Source organism: Rhinolophus ferrumequinum, chromosome 11, assembly GCF_004115265.2.
Source record: "Rhinolophus ferrumequinum isolate MPI-CBG mRhiFer1 chromosome 11, mRhiFer1_v1.p, whole genome shotgun sequence".
NCBI classification, from domain to species: domain Eukaryota; kingdom Metazoa; phylum Chordata; class Mammalia; order Chiroptera; family Rhinolophidae; genus Rhinolophus; species Rhinolophus ferrumequinum.
The window spans coordinates 10,899,117-10,917,260 of NC_046294.1; the positions used below are offsets into that span (position 1 = coordinate 10,899,117).

The 18,144-nt window shown below is 41.1% G+C and overlaps 1 pseudogene; it reads left to right on the forward strand.

Annotated features, from left to right (window-relative positions):
* Nucleotides 1-3,474: 3,474 nt before the first annotated feature.
* Nucleotides 3,475-7,630, forward strand: LOC117031026 (glycine N-acyltransferase-like; annotated as a pseudogene).
* Nucleotides 7,631-18,144: the final 10,514 nt, after the last annotated feature.

Below are 18,144 nucleotides of genomic sequence, written 5' to 3' on the forward strand. Positions count from 1 at the left end.
GCCAGAGAAAAGAAGAAGGTAACCTGCAAAGGAAAGCCATTAGATTATCATCAGATTTTTCAGCAGAAACTCTACAAGCCAGGAAGGAGTGGAATCAAATATTCAAACTATTGAAAGAGAGAAATTATGAGCCAAGAATAATATATTCAGCAAAGATATCCTTTAGATGTGAAGGAGGAATAAAGAGCTTTCCTGGCATACAGAAGTTGAGGGAATATACACGACCTACACTACACATGACGCCTAACACACGACCGGCACAAGAAATACTGAAGGGGGCTATTCGACCAGCATAAATAGGGATAATTTGTGACAACCAAAACATAAAAGGGTGGGGGGAGAGTAAAGGCCTGAACAAGAATATGGGAATGGAGAAAGTAAGCATGCTGAAGAAAATGGAATACTCTAAATAGGAAACTTTCTTTTACATAAACTTAATGGTAACCGCTCGTAAAAAATCCAGAACTGAAATATAAAGGTAATAAAAGAAGAAACAGAGGGAAAAATCATAGAATACCACCACACAGAAATAATACACAACAAAAAGGCAAAGAAACAATGGAGACACTGTCTTACCAAAAAACCAGAGATACAATGAAAGGAAATCCTCATATATCAATAATCACTCTAAATGTAAATGGACTGAACTCACCAATAAAAAGGCACAGAGCAGCAGATTAGATCGAAAAACTAAACCCAGGGCCATAAGGATGGTTCAACGTATGCAAATCTATCAATATGATACATCACATAAGCAAAATAAAGGACAAAAATCATATGATTATATCAATAGATGCAGAAAAAGCGTTTGACAAGTACAACATCCATTTATGATTAAAATACTTAACAAAATAGGTATAGAAGGAAAATACCTTAACATAATAAAGGCCATATATGACAAATCCTCAGCGGTGAAAAACTGAAGCCCTTTGCTGTACATTCAGGAACGTGACAGGGCTGTCCCCTATCACCTCTGCTTTTCCATAGTGTTGAAAGTCCTCGCCAGAGCAATCAGGCAAGAGAAAGAAATAAAAGGCATCCAAATTGGAAATGAAGAAGTTAAGCTGTCACTCTTTGCAGATGACATGATGCTATATATAGAAAACCCGAAAGACTCCACCAAAAAGCTATTAGAAACAATAAACAAATACAGTAAAGTTGCCGGCTACAAAATCAATGTACAAAAGTCCATTGCATTCCTACATGCTAACAATGAAATCTCAGAAAAAGAAATTAAAAAAAGAATTCCTTTTGCAATTTCAACAAAAAGAATAAAGTACCTAGGAATAAACTTAACCAAGGATGTGAAAGACCTATATGCTGAAAACACATTAAAAAAAACACATTAAAAAAAATTTGAGAAGACACAAAGAAATGGAAAGACATTCCGTGCTCATGGATTGGGAGAATCAAGATGGTTGAAATGGCCGTATTACCCAAAACAATATAGAGATTTAATGCAATCCCCATCAAAATCCCAATGGCATTTTTTAATGAAATAGAACAAAAGATCATTAGATTTGTATGGAACTACAAAAGACCCCGAATAGCCTAAGTAATCTTAAGAAAACAGAACAATGCTGTAGGTATCACACTCCTGGCTTTAGCTTGTACTATTATGGGGCAACAATAATCAAAACAACATGGTATTGACAGAAAAATAGACACATAGGCAAATGGAATAGAATTAAGAACCCAGAAATAAACCCACATAAATACGGACAGACAATTTTTGACAAATAAGCAAAAAAAAGACAGCCTCTTCAATAAATGGTGCTGGGAGAATTGGAAAGCCACGTGCAAAAGAATGAAACTGGACTGCGGTCTGTCACCATGTACCAAAATTAATTCAAAATGGATCAAAGACCTAAGCATAAGACCTGAAACAATAAACTGCACAGAAGAAAATACAGGTACTAAACTTATGGACCTTGGGTTTAAAGAGCATTTTATGAATTTTTCTCCAAAGGCAAGAAAGTAAAAGCTAAAATAAATTAATGGGACTATATCAAACTTAAAAGCTTCTGTACAGCAAAAGAAACCATCGACAAAATACAGAGGCACCAACTGAATGGGAGAAGATTTTTGCAAATAGCGCCTCCAAAAAGAGGCTAATATCCAAAATATACAAGGAACTCATACAACTCAACAACAATAAAACAAACAACCCAAGTGAACAATGGGCAGAGGGCATGAAGAGACATTTCTCCAAAGAGGACATACAAATGGCAAATAGACATAATGCAAAATGCTCAACATCACTAATCATCAAAGAAATGCAAATAAAAATCACAATGAGATACCACCTCACCCAGTTAGAATGGCTATCATCAACAAGACAAATAGTAACAAGTGTTGGAGAGGCTGTGGAGAAAAAGGAACCCTCGTACACTGTTGGTGGGAATGCAGACTGGTGCAGCCGCTATGGAAGGCAGTGTGGAGGTTCCTCAAAAAATTAAGAATAGAATTACCATATGTACTAGCAATCCCTCTCCTGGGTATCTACGCAAAAAATCTGAAAACATTTATCCATAAAGACATGTGTGCTCCGATGTTCATTGCGGCTTTATTTACGGTAGCCAAGACATGGAAACAACCAAAATGTCCTTCGATAGATGAATGCATAAAGAAATTGTGGTATATATACACAATGGAATACTAATCAGTGGTAAGAAAAAATGAAACAGTACCATTTGTGACAACATGGATGGATCTTGAGATTATAATGCTAAGCGAAATAAGTCAGACAGAAAAAGTAGAGAACCATATGATTTCACTGATATGTGGTATATAAAACCGAAAACAACAAAAGAATAAAACAAACAAATGAAAGGACAAAAACTCAGACATAGACAATAGTTTAGGAGTTACCAGAGGGTAAGAGGGCAGGGTGGCTCTAGAAGAGGTTAAACAGGGTCTAATATATGGTGATGAAAAGAGAACTGACTCTGGGTGGTGAACACACAACGTGAGATATAGATGATGTATTACAGAATTATACACCTGAAATCTATGTAACTTTACTAACAATTGTCACCCCAATAAACTTTAATTTTTTTAAAAAAGCATATATTGTTCATCATCCTTTTCTTTGGTTTCGTCATTTATTGATGGATATTCTAATTCTGTTACCTGTATCAGTTTTAAAAAAACATGTTTGTAGCCCACGTGTTCTAAAAATCTTTACACTATAGTAAGATTTATTTGGCCAAAGATTTTACTGATCATTTTACTTCTCTACTTGAGTTTTATAGAGGTATAGAAAAAGAATAGTTTTGTTCAACAGTTTTCAATATTATTGAATGAGGAAGTCTTGACCTCATATTATAAATAATTCCTAAATAAACACAACACACCCAGAAAAAGAATAATATTTTAGCATTTTAAAATATCATAGTGTCATGGAACACTGAAAAACAGTATGGAAATCATGGAATACAAATATTTTGGTTGATTCTACTTTGTTAAACCAAACAAGAGACGACAGATGACCTTGGTGACTATTCCAATACTTACCAAATCGATTCCAAGGACCCCAAAAACTGTCAGGAATTCGTTAGCTCACCAGAAGTCATCAACTGGAAACAATATTTGCAGATGCAAAGTTAGAGCACTGGGACGTGTGCCAGCTGCTGAGATCTCCCATGTCTATACTGTAGGGTCACCTTCATGTTGAATAAGAGCTGTCTGTTCCATATATAATATCTTTACTCCAAGCCCCAGACACTCAGCCTGCTGTCCATCCTTTCTCTCAGCTGCCACCACCTCCACAGTGAATTAGAACTTGGAAATGGCAATGTATGGGGTTTACAAAGGAAAGCAGGAGTAATCTCATTTCTTAACAGCTAAGGACTCATGATTTATTCTGCAGGATCTATTAGCAAGCATGTGTATGAGAGCACAGCTTCCCCTCTGTCTCATCTCTGTTTTATCATTCTGTCATATCTACAACAGAGGCATTCAGTGGTTAAGAATATCTCTCTGGAGTTAACCTATCTAAGGTTGTGAGCTGGTTGGGCCTTTTACTAGTTGTGTGATTTAGGGCAACTAACAACCTCTCTGTGGATCAGTTTCTTATGGATAAAAATGAGGGTTACAAGGGCACTCGAGAGATAAAGCCGTTTAAAGACTCAGTGAGGTCTTGAATAAGTGCTTAGCACTCACTCTGTCTGGTTTGATCATTAGGTTTTCAAACCATCCCAGAACAGTGGCTTAAAATAGCAATAATTTATTAGCTCACAATTTTGTGGGTAAGGGATTCAAACTGGACTCAGCTGGGTGATTCTTCAGCTCGTCCCTCCTAGATGAAGAATCAGCCATGTGGCTGCAGTCAGCTGGGGGTTGTCTATGAGCTGGTAGGACTAGGTTAGTCACAGTCGCAAGTCTGTCTGTTGGTGCTAGCTTTGTTTCTGCTGGCTAGTGACTGTGCCAATGTAAGTGGATTGGGCATTGTATAGACATCACCAGGTTCTCAAGAGCAGAAAGTGAAGGGAAAACGCCGGGCACCGTCACATTTCAAGCTTCTTAGTAAATCACATTTGCTACTGTGCTCTTGGCCAAAACAAATGTCATGGTCCAGCCCAGAGTCATTTCATGAGGAAAAATCTGGATAGTGAGGAAAGGACTGGAATCATTGTAGCAATGATCTACTGCACAAAGTGCGTAGAATTGTTCAATAAATTTACGTAATCACATTTATACCTCATCTCCTTTGATAGTCATAACTATACTGCGTTATCCCAGTGTTAAATTTAAAAATGTTGGAGTGATTTAGCCATTGTCCTATAAAGGCAATATCATGGTTGAACACGAGTTTTGAGGACTCTAAACCCACAAACTTTCCAGCTCCTGAGCAGCTTTTTCCTAACATTGAAATGAACAGTGATATCTCATATTATTCCTCATTTTCTTTATCTAGGTTCACAGTCCATCCTGGATGAGGTTGGAAATAGAAAATCTTGTAGCTGTTAAATTGGGCAAGGTCAAGCAAACACAATGCATTCTCTCTATGGTCTCTGAGATAGCAAAGAAATTGTTTCCTTCTGTGCTGGATGCAAAGAAGTTATCCCCCAGTGGTGGCAAGCACAATTTTGTGTAAGTCTGACAGAAGCCGCACGGCTCTGCCTCGTGTCTCTCAGTACTACAGGAGCCTATGTGTTCGTTTTGTAGGACTGCTGCAAAAAAAATCACCAAAACAAGCAAACAAACAAAAAACAAAAAACCACCACCAACTGGGGTGGCTTATAACCACAGAAATTTATTCTCTCACAGTTCCAGAGGCCAGATGTCTGAAGTCAAGGTGTCGGCAAGCCCATGCTCCCTTCGAAGCCTCTAGGAGAGAATCCTTACTTGCCTCTTCCTGCTTCCGGTGGCTCTAAGTAAGCATTCTTTGGCTTGTGGCTTCATCACTCTAGTCTCTGTTTTTGCCCTCACGTGACCTTCTTTTCTGTGAGTGTATCTTCTCTCTGTTATAAGGATTGTCCTTGGATTTAAAGCCCACCGGGTAATCCAGGATGATTTCATGTTGAGATCCTTAATTTATTTACATCTGCAAAGACCCTTTGCAAAATAAGGTCACATTTTTAGGTTCGAGGTGGACATATCTCTTGAGTTTCGCTTGGATTTCTTACCATCCATTTTCTGCAGAGCAGCCAAAGTAATCTTCCTTTGAAAAATGTAAATTATAACATGTCCCTCCCTTCTTAAAAGACTCCAGTACTTCCCATCCCACCTTGAAATAATTCTGAACTCCTTCATGGCCATATATGAGCCAGCACCCATTTATCTTTCAGACCTCACCTCCCGTCTTGTTGACTCCCCTAACTACATGGGCCTTCCTCCTGCTGTCAATCAAAGCAAACTCAGGCCCTTTGAGTCAGCTTTTCTCTTTGCCTAAAATGTCTTCCCCACCCCCACCCATTCTTTACACATATGACTTCTTTTGTTATTCAGGACTTCTCAACTGTCACCTTACCAGTGAGTACTGGTGACACCACCCACCTAAAGTCACTTCTGTTATTTGCCACTCATGACCCAGTTTTATGTTCTTCATAGCACTTGCACTTATTTGAAATTAGCTAACTTAGTTAACTTACATACTTATTGGATGTTTGCACTCTTCCCAAGAGGATGCAGACACTTTCTGTCTGCCTCACTGAAAGGTCCTCAACAGCTACAACAGTGCCTAGTATATAGTAGGTGCTTAATAAATGTATTTAGTGAATTCGCAGAAAAGATTTCCAATAAAGATAATTTCAACAAGTGATATATTTTCTCCCATTGATATTGAGTCTAACACTGAAGAGAATTAAAAACTGATGGCAGCGATTTGATCTGGAGATGCCCAATCCCACGGCCTTCTGCTAATACGCCTGGAAAATCTTTATTGAATTGCACATTACACCTGAAAAGCACCTCCTCACATATCATCTCACTTGATTCTGTTGTCCTGCCCATGAGATAGATAAGGTAGGAAATGTTATCCCCCTTTTCCTGACAGAAAACAGGCTCAGATGATGAAATACTAGAAGCTCATTCAGGTCCCGTGGATGGGTAAGGTATAATTGGGGCTTGAGTCTCCATCTTCTGGTACCACATTGTGGACTCTTTCCAGGACACCCGTCGAGGCCCTTTCGGCCATGGCAGAAGCTTCCGGCGTCAGTGCTCCACATCACTGCCCCTCTCTGGACTGCAGCTTTCCCACAGTGGCCAAGGGCCCTCTGACACCAACATTCTAAACTTCCACGATTCTCAGCTCTGGCTTTACAGCTTGCTAGCATGGCTTCGGGGCACGCATTTATTTTCTCTGAAACTTTTCCTTCTATGTAAATTGAGGATAAGAACACCTGCCATGTGTAACTTGGATGGTTATGTCCAAGGCCAAATGAAACAATGGCAGCTAACATCTGTGGGGTGCTTACTATCTGCCAGGTACTGATTCTACACACCTACATCCATTGGCTCATTTAAGCCTCACAGTGATTCTATGAGGGAGGTGTGATTATCACCCCTCTGTATTAGATGAGGAAATAAAGGAAGTGAGAGGTGAAGTAGTCAGCCCCAAATCCCACAAGTAGTCAGATGATGAAACCAAGCAGCCTGGCTGCAGAGCACATGCCCTTGAATTTGCCCCCTATTTGCCCCTGACGACAATGTGGAGGGGAAGCAAATATAATACTTCACAGTGTATGTGATATTGTAGGCTGTTCTCTCCCCTTGTGCCCAACAGCCACCGAGAGATGTTTAAACTCTCATCCCTGGATGCCACTCATGCTGCCCTGGTGAATAAATTCTGGCATTTTGGTGGCAATGAGAGGAGCCAGAGATTCATTGAGCGTTATATCTGGACCTTCCCCACCTCCCATCTGCTGGGGCCCAAGGGGACCCCCGTGTCCTGGTGCCTGATGGACCAGACAGGAGAGCTGCGGATGGGAGGCACCGTGCCTGAGTACCGAGAACATGGTCTCACCTGTCAGGTCGCCTATGCCCAGACCCAGACTCTGGACAACTTGGCTTCCCCATGTAGTCCCATGGGGATAAGGCCAACCACACTACCCAAAGAATGAACTTCAATGTCCAGAATGCCCCCAGGCCCTGTGACTGGAACCAGTGGAAATGTGTGTTTTGGTGAAGCAGCCCTGAACACAAGACAGTGTTGGATGAGCTGGGCAAGTGGGTGGAGGAGCAGGTGGGTGGATGGAGAGAAAGAATAAATTGTGGTCAGTGGCAATGGAGTGGTCTCTGAGCTCTGGGGAAGTGGTGATGGATGATGAAGAAGGCAGACTCAATCTCTGCCGTCACGTACCTTACAGACGTTCCTTTGTTTCTTCAGTATGAAGCAAACCCGGCACTGCTGCTGCCCAGCCGGTATAGCTCCCACATTTCCAGGATGGTCGTCACAATTTATAATCAGTTGCTTTTCTGTATTGCTCTTCGTGGAAATCTTGCTCATTGACCCCTGCCAGTTTGCCAGGAGGTGGTGATATTTTGTGGGTTCTATGATTTTGTCGTCTGGCTTTTGTATGGTATTTTTGCTGGTGTTCATTTGTTTGTTTTTGACAAGAGAGTGGCCTGTCTTCTGACCAGGTCTTTGCAAGATCATCCTTTCCCAAGTCACTTCTTAAGCTTTGTATTATAATCACGTGAAATATATTATGCGCGCATGCATACACAGACACACATACTATATAGCTTGAAGGTATGATGCAAATGAAATAAGTCAGACAAAGAAAGACAAATACTATATGATTTTACTTATATGTGGAATATAAAAGAACAAATGAACAAATAAAACAGAACTCATAGATGCAGACAACAGATTGGTGGTTATCAGACGGGAAAGGGGTGGGAGGGCAAAATGGGTGAATAAACAACATCAATTGTATGGTGACAGAAACTAGACCTTTTGTGGTGAACATACTGTAGTGTATACATATGTCAAATTATAATGTTGTACACCTGAAACTTATATATGAGGTCTGACAATTAAGTTCGCAAATGCATCCTACAAAAAGTGCTGCGTACCTCCTTGCTGAATATCACTACAGTCACTTTCGAAGTCCTCCCCTTGGGAAGCTATGCATCAGAGCTGTTGTCGTATTAACCTTGATGTCATGAATGTCATCAAAATGTCTTCTTTTCAATATTTCCTTTATCTTCAGCAAACGAAAGAAGTCATTGGGGGTCAGATCAGATGAATAGGGAGGGTGTTCCAATACAGTTATTTGTTTACTGGCTAAAAACTCCCTCACAGACAGTGCCGTGTGAGCTGGTGCATTGTCGTGATGCAAGAGCCGTGAATTGTTGGCTAAAGTTCAGGTCGTTTTTGTCTAACTTTTTTATGCAGTCTTTTCAGCACTTCCAAATAGTAAACTCGGTTAACTGTTTGTCCAGTTGGTACAAATTCATAATGAATAATCCCTCTAATGTCAAAAAAGGTTAGCAATAATCATTGCAACAATTTCGCAAACTTAATTGTTAGACTTCGTAATGTTATAAACCAATGTGACCTCAATGAAAAAAGAGGGAGGGAGAGGGAAAGAGAGAGAGAATACGAGTGTCCAGTGAGAGCACTGTGTGGCAGAATTCACACATACTGTAAATATTTGCTGAGCGCAATGTTGGACACTGTGCTAGATAACATACAACAGTGAACAATACAGACAATTACTAACTGTAGAGATCGGGTAAAAGAGAATACGAGTGTCCAGTGAGAGCACTGTGTGGCAGAATTCACACATACTGTAAATATTTGCTGAGCGCAATGTTGGACACTGTGCTAGATAACATACAACAGTGAACAATACAGACAATTACTAACTGTAGAGATCGGGTAAATAAATCACCTGAGGAAAGGGATGGAGATCACAAGTGCAACCGCATTAGTAAAAGTATTCTTAGAAATGGTGGTCCTATAAAGGAAAAAGTGAAAATAGCTATGAATTCGTATGAGACAGAATCTCAATTTACTTGAGGAGGTTGCAGGAAGCGCCTCTTAGAAGAAGAGGTGGAGGGATGTTCCAGGCAGTGATACTAGAAATGAGTCAGGATCTGTCCCTGACGTGGCCGTGACTCACCAGGTTAGTCACTTACACACCCGAACCACTCACTGTCTCACCTGTCTTACAGATGGGTTCACAAGCAAATGACACACTTTCTGTCCGGGTATTTTGTACCCTATGTCTTTTAAATCTTATTTTTTAAAGTAAATGCCAGTAAGTAACCCTTGACCCTTTCCTAAAACTGAATGGTATGTAAGGGATCTGGACAGGTCTGAAAATGACATTACCTGCTGTCAAATTGATAACTTCTCTTCAATTTCTCACCTTTCCCACTCACTCCCATCCCCGCTCTCTGCTCTCTTTTCCCATTCTTTGTTAACTGCCATATCTTCAAAAGAACAAATTATTCAAGGCCATTCTCCAGTGTTTCCTCTATCATAGAATCCTTCCTGGTATGCCCAGTGTGAAAATGATTTCTCTCTCCTCCGAACTCCTCCAGCACTTGACCCATACCTTTCTGGGGGACCAAATACTGTGTAGTCTCCCTTATTTCAAATAGTTTTTGCACAGCTGCTGACATAGGAAGATAAATGACTTTAAAGGAAGGGGTGTCTTGCTCCTTGATGACCAAAAGCTGACACTGTGAAGGGAAGACCCATGGTGACTTTGAATTAAGGGTTAGCAGATGAGAAGGGCTCTGATGAGGACGTTTCCTTTTTTAATGCTCAAGTGTGGCTGTCACTGGCAGGAGGTGAAGGAAGACACTGATGTCTCCCTCATACATACGATGGTGCACAATACAGACAATTCCTAACTGTACAGATCTGGTAAATAAATCACCTGAGGAATGGGATGGAGATCACAAGTGCAACCACATAAGTAAAAGTATTTGCCACTGATGTGACAAATACATGACATACCAGGAGGTGTTCAAATAAAGAACGAGGAGACTTGTGCCAAGTGTATATTGTGCAAAAGGCAACACAATCATTCAGAAAAAGAAGGCAATTATGACACACGCTACAGCACGGATGAACCTTGAAAACAATACGCTAAGTAAAATAAGCCAAACACAAAAAGACAAACACTGTATGATTCTGCTTACCTGAGGTACCTAGAGTAACACATTCATAGAGACAGAAAGTAGAATGAGGGTTGCCAACAGCTGGGGTGGTGGTGGGAGAAATGGAGAATTGTTGTTTAATGGGTATAGAGTTTCAGTTTTGCAAGATGAAAAAGGTTCTGGAGATTGAACAACGATGTGAATATACTTAACACCATTGAACTAATCAGCTAGAAACGGTTAAGATGGTAAATTTTATGTTTTAGGTTATGTGTGTTTTTTTAAACCACAATTGGATTAAAAAAAAAAAAAGTCATTCTGTCTCATAAAATGACCTGCAAGGTGATCACATCTCTGTGTGCCACTTAAAATTGTTTGAAGGGAGAGGCTCAGGCAGGCAACACCTGCGGTCTGCACTGCCCTCTGCTGGTAGGTGATGCCAACGCAGTGAGGGGTACTGGCTTCCAGAATAAAAGCAACTGCTCACCACCAGAGGAGCCTTTTACTTTATCAACACTCTCGGCTTTGAAAACAGGCAGAAAGTATGCCCCTGGGGTAAAATCTTAGCCAAAAACCCGCACCATAAACCAAGAAGGTTGAAAGCCACCCCCTTTCTTCACTTTTCCCCTTACACTGGTCCCTGTCGTTAGACCTCCATATCCCTCAGCCATATTCCAGCCTCTACCAGATAAACCATAATCTGGGTGACTTTAAAGATTAAAGGCTATGATTTCCTCCCAGGATAGTGGTTTTATCTCTATTCGCAATGCATTTTGATCTACTGGAGAGGATGTATATCACAAATTGTTCTGACCCTTGATGGAAAGTATTTTTTCCTAAATTGCTGGTCTCACCTAAAAAGGCCTGCTGTCCATAGAACAGGTTGAATTCCTAGAATACTCTTCAGGAAGCCAGAACAAAATGGAACGTTCCATTCAGGAAGTTGAATATTTTCTGTTTGACTTCAGCCGGGAACTCGGTGATTTCTACTTCCAGCTGTGGAAACGGGAAGGAAGTTGAGTGGGATAATGCAAAAAGTTTCATAAAGGAGTAGCTTTTGAGATGAGCCTTGAAGGTGAATATTTGGTAGTCTACGGCAATATAACAAACCACCACAAAACTGAGTGGCTTAAAACAACAATTCTTTATCTCTTACTATGCTGTGGTTTGACTGGGCTCAATTGGACCCCTCCAGTCCATGGGATGTTGGCTGGCAGGGAGCTCAGTTGGGCAGATTGTCCATGAGGCTCACTTACATATGTAACATAAAGATGGCAGAAAGGCTGGGCTAAGCCAGGACGCTGGCAGAGAGGGGCCCTCTATCTCTAAATAGTCTCATGGTCTCTCCTTTTCCTTGTGCTCTCTCCAGCAGAATATCTGATCAGCTCAGGACTCTCAGAAGTGCAAGACTTAGGCTCCAAACTGACACAGCTTCATTGAATTGGTTAAAGTGAGTCACAGGGCCAGGCCAGCTTCACTGTGGAAGAACCCACAGGGGGACGAGTCCTTGCAGGGATGGTTAATTGGGGGCCATCCCTGGAGACCAGTTACAGCAATGAGTAGACAAACATGCTGAGATGGAGAAGGATGAGCAAAGAGAAAAGCCTGAATAAAAGCACAAAGTTGGTAAAAATACAGAATGGGTTGGTTTAAAGTGCACGCTTTGTGAAGAAGAGCAAATGAACAACTGCTTTGAAAGTGAGGCAACAGTCAGACCGCTGGGATATTGAACGTTAAGCTTAGCAATTTGAGCTTAATTCTGTATAGTAGTTCTCCAATCTAACTGTGTCACAGAATCTCCTGGGGATTGTGGAATGCCAGCTCCCTCCAAAACTATCACTATAACCTGTTGATGAGACGGAGAGAACACCATCTCAGCAGAGATTTGGCAGTGGGGCGGGGGGCGGGGAGGGGAAGGCAAGGTCAGAATTGATAGAGAATTGGAAGTTTGGTTTAAGGCAGGTCCCTCACTGGAGGCGGGGAGAAGTCTTGACTAGGATTGGGTAAAAAATCACAACACAAGAGTCTAAGTTTGGCAGCAAAAGCAACATAAGGCAAGGGATTCACATAATCTTAGGGTACAAACTGTCGATGTTTTCGCTGAAGAGTTGATAAATATTTTAGACAATTTCAATGATGAATAATCAAGGCATTTGCCTAGGCAAGAATCTGCTGGAATTGTAAAGTCATGCTAATGAAGACAAGGGAATAATAGCGTCGTGTTAAGGAGACGGAAGCTCTGTGGAGTGTAGGTATTTTGGTTCTCAGAACTTTGTCCAAATAACAGATTCTCAGAACTCATCCTCAAAAGCTCTTATTCGATGAAACTCAAGAATCCCTATTTTTAACAGGCTTCACTGGGAATCAATGCTAGAAGCTGAAAGGTAGTGGGGTACACATACCACCCAAAATATGCTGTTTGGTTATATTGCTTATTTTGAGCTGCTTGCATTTGAAAAATAGCAAATGCAGGGAGATGTTTTCTCTGAACTTCCCTTATCTGCCTAGAGACAGATCCTCCAAAAGGAACTCGATTGTCATAAGTCCCCTCCCAGGGAGTTTCATCCACCAGGGAAGGTTGACTCTTAACACAGAAGATTCTAAAACTAGACACCACAACCACAAAAACTTTGTCACAATCATACCTCCCATCTCTTTTTCTAAGGGCCGTTCACGGTTCCTAAAAATCATTCACTCTCCCTTATGAGATCTACATATTCCCCTCTCCGTTATTAAGATGGTATGTAAGATAGCATTGAAGACGAAATTCTAAAGCCACCTCTTGACTTACTCATTCTTGCCTGGGTAAGCATCTGTTTCTCTCTTGTTAATCTCTTTTATTGCAGGAGGTGTCAGTTAAGAACTCAGAAGGACAGAGGAAAATTATTTTTCATCCCCTACAAATTAATTCAGGTTTTTTTGTTTGTTTGTTTTTTGCGTGTCTGCCTGGATCCCAGCTGTGCTTCAGGAGATGGAGACACTCGTGTGGGGACTCCAGAAATCATCTAAATGACATATAATGATAGTATCAACTGTGAGTTTTGAGGACACAGGTTAATTCAGTGAATCTAATTCAGACAGATTCTTCGGTCTATCTCCCCCAGCCCATTTTCCTCATCTTTTTGGTGATGCTGGGTCTTCTCCAAGCTAACCTGGAGAGAATATGTGTATCCATTGCCAGGTAAGGCAGACCCAGGAGAAATCCTTGAGGAAATGTATCAGGAAAGGCAGGGAGAGTGCAGGACATGGGGATTCCCAGGTGCCTTTGGAGGGAGGGGAGTGGGAACTGGAAGTTTCCTTGAGCCTACTGTTCTTTAGTCAGTACCTCTTGGGTGTGCATGACAGGGTGGGGGCGGGAGTGCACCTGGAGGGAGGAAGAGCGATTTAGAAGTTTAACCCAGAATCCCCATCAGCTTGCATTCAGGATGAGAAAGGCCTTAAGAACATTATCTGGGATTTAGGATCCCTGGGCCTCCCCTGACTTGAACTATCAGCACACTAGAATAAAAGACCCCTAGACCTCTTCGACTATCTGACCCCAAATTGGTGTAACCTTGGTTAAATTACTCTGTCCCTCTCCTTCCCCTCACATTCACAGATATTCATAGAAAAAATGTTCATGGAGATTAAGTCCCTCGTCCAAGATCACAGAACTACAAGTGCAAACCTACCTCCCAAATCTAGTTCTGCCAAACTCCAACTAACTCTGCCTCTCTGCTTCTTTCCTGTTTCATTATTGCCTCTTCCCCTTTCACATGCAGCATAATTTTTTCAAGCAGCATGATTACTTTTCCCTATTGTAAAAGTACGTAGACAGATAATGTTGCCGCTAATAACGTTGTAATTCTATTGAAAGAAGTTTCTTCTTTTGCAGTATTATTTAAGACCACTTTACATTCTCATTCATTCATTTATGTATTCCCTCTGCAACATGTAGGGTGTGAAAGGAGACCCCTCCATGCAGGAGCAATATTTAGCCAGAAACCTCAGGGAGGCCATTTGTAGCCAGTGTGTGTTCTGATTAGCTGGGCCCACAACTTGCAGGGTATTAAATATTTGGACTATTTCCTCTGCCTATTTGCCAGGGAACTGTGTGTGTGTCCCTTAGGGCTCTCAGCTGGAATGTGCACAGCCCACGGCGGTGCAGTAGTGTGGGGCGTGGACTGATTCCTGGAGGTGGAGTCGAGAGGCAGGGACCCCATCAGGTTCCTCTACAGTCTATCGGGTATTTTTTTGTTTTTTTGTTTTTAAATCAAAGTTTATTGGGGTGACAATTGTTAGTAAATTTACATAGATTTCAGGTGTACAATTCTGTATTACATCATCCATATATCACTTTGTGTGTTCACCACCCAGAGTCAGTTCTCCTTCCATCACCATATGTTTGACCCCCTTTACCCTCGTCTCCCACCCCCCATCCCCTTACCCTCTGGTAACCACTAAACTGTTGTCTGTGTCTGTGAGTTTTGTTTCTTCATTTGTTTGTCTTGTTCCTTTGTTGTTTTCAGTTTTATATCCCACGTATCAGTGAAATCATATGGTTCCACTATAGTCTATTTTTGTGTGGCCTTTTGCACATCACTTTCTCTGGAAATCAGTTCCTCTGTGGATAAAAGTGTACTGTTTTTATAAAAGAAAGCAGAATGTATCTCTGTGCCTGGGTGCACACATGGAAACATGGCAGGTATCTGCACCTACCTGTTCATAGTGTCTGTCTCTGTGGAGTAGACCTGGGGGAAGGAGGTCTTTTCCACTTTATCTAATCTCTTTACTCTTTTAATTTTCCATAACAAGCATTTGTTGTAGTTTCTTTTAGTTAATAGCTAAAAACGTCCCATTTGTTCCTGTCGTGCAGGAACTCACACTTCTTATCCGAGGTCACACGGGGCCTTGGCATCTCACTCAAGGCTGTCCTGCCTGTGTGTTCTTTACGCTGCCTCTGAACAATAGGGGGATGTGAGGCTGGGTACAATTTGACCCTCCTAATCCCCGGGCCTCAGCAAATGCTGCCTAGAACTGGTAACCAAACATCCTCACAGTTTTCCTTGCCCTCCTCCTGCTGGCCTCTGAGCCGTGTCAGCAAATGCTCAGCCACCGTTCAGTCAAAGCATGTTTATCTTCTCTGGTATCCACTGCTATAAAATGCCCACAAACCTGCCTCCGGTCCTGGGGATGACCTATCACCAAACATGATGGATTTCCAGACTCCTTTATATACGACATGAGGTGTTTGTTCCTAAGTCACAAGCCTTAGCAGGATGTGGGAAAGCAGAATGATTTCTTGTTCCTATCCTAGGAATATACACCAAGAGAGGGAAAAAAACCTTTTTCCCAGAGAACAGACTTTTCTCTACCAAATAATCCATCCCAAATTACCTGATGATAAATCAGTCACACTTTATAACAAAAGAATGTAGAACTAGAGATTGGAAGGAACCACACGGTGGTAGAAAGAGCACTAGACTTTGGATTCAGACAAATCTGGGTGCAAATCCAGACCTAAAACAAGTCACTTTACCCACTTTACTGAATGAACAACACTGGCTCGAGGCCCAGTGTTGGGGCCATTGTTGGCCCTGTGTGGGCACCACAGTGGCCGTTGCTCTGGAGGTAAGTTACGGCTTCAGGTACTACAAGAAAAGAGGCTGCAAGAGACTCCAAAGGGCATCCTCAGAGAGGAACAGAGCGCCTGTGTGGCCACTGAAATCACGGCAGAGCCCAGCTCTGTCTGAATGCACAGGCAAGATAAGAGCCTCATTACTAATGTAAGCTTTAACCCGTTCTGCTCCTTCTGCCACCTAGATAAAAAGTAAGATGCCCAACCATAGACCTGGCTCCACTTTCTGAAGGTGCCAATGTAGAACTAAACTATGCTTCCACAAACCCTTCACCAATTCGCCTAACATAAGCTCAAGCCCTGTGACAATCCCTTTCCCTAAAACCTTCTGCGGAGAAGCCCCACCATTCTCCATGGTGAGTTCCCATGTTGGGTCACCTCCCTTGTTGCCAAGAGCCAATAAAAACAACTTTGTTCAAATACAGGTGTCTTCCAGGTGGTCTTCGACAGTGGGGAATCAACAGGGAAGATAGAAAATATAGGACCTATAACACAGCTTTGAAGTTGTAATTCTTTTTGTAATTGTTATAAAATTTATTTTGTCAATCTATTTTCCCAGAATCATTGTCTTGGACCATCAAAATTCTCTTTTGGTCTTGATCTAAGTCAGAGATGTTTTTCAAATAGGGCCTGACTTACTGGTGGATCAGGAAATGAATTGGATGATCATCAGCCTTTTTTTTAAATTAAAGTTTATTGGGGTGACAATTGTTAGTAAAGTCACATAGGTTTCAGGTGTACAATTCTGTAATACATCATCTATATATCACATTGTGTGTTCACCACCAGAGTCAGTTCTCTTTCCATCACCATAGATTTGATCCTCTTTACTCTGATGTACCACCCCTGCCCCCCGTACCCTCTGGTAACCACTAAACTGTTGTCTGTATCTGCGAGTTTTTGTTTCTTTATTTGTTTGTCTTGTTCCTTTGTTGTTTTCAGTTTTATACACCACATATCAATGAAATCATATGGTTCTCTACTTCTTTTGTCTGACATTTCGCTTAGCATAATAATCTCAAGATCCATCCATATTGCAACAAATAGCATTAGTTAATCTTTTCTTATGGCAAAATAAAATTCCATTGTGTATATGTACCATATCTTCTTTATCCAATCATAGGTACTAAACTTACGGACCTTGGGTTCAAAGAGAATTTTATGAATTTGACTTCAAAGGCAAGGAAAGTAAAAGCTAAAACAAAAGAATGGGACTATATCGAATATCAAACTAAAAAGGTTCTGCATAGCAGAAGAAACCATCGACTAAAGAAGCAACCAACTGAATGGGAGAAGATTTTTGCAAACAATGCCTCCGATAAGGGGCTAATATACAAAATATATAAGGAACTCACACAACTCAACAACACCAAAAAAACAAACAGTCCAATTAAAAAATGGGCAGAGGACTTGAATAGACATTTCTCCAAAGAGGACATACAGATGGTCAATAGACATACGAAAAAATGCTCAACATCACTTATCATCAGAGAAATGCAAATGAAAACCACAGTGAGATATCACTTCACACTGGTTAGAACGGTTATCATCAACAAGACAAATAATAGCAAGTGCTGGAGAGGCTGTGGAGAAAAAGGAACCCTCATACACTGTTGGTGGGAATGCAGATTGGTGCAGCCACTAAGGAAGGCAGTGTGGAAGTTCCTCAAAAAATTACGAACAGAATTACCATATGACCCAGCAATCCCTCTCCTGGGTATCTACCCAAAAAACCTGAAAACATTTATCCATAAAGATATATGTGTTCCTATGTTTATTGCAGCCTTATTTACAGTGGCTAATACATGGAAACGGAAACAATCAGCATTCTTTTTTAATGACATAGAAAATATAGTGCATTCCATAAAATAAATACAGAATTATTTTGTGAAATTTTATTTCAGTAATATATTTGAGTTGATCATATAAAATTGCCCATATCTAATCATTTTTGACTCACACAA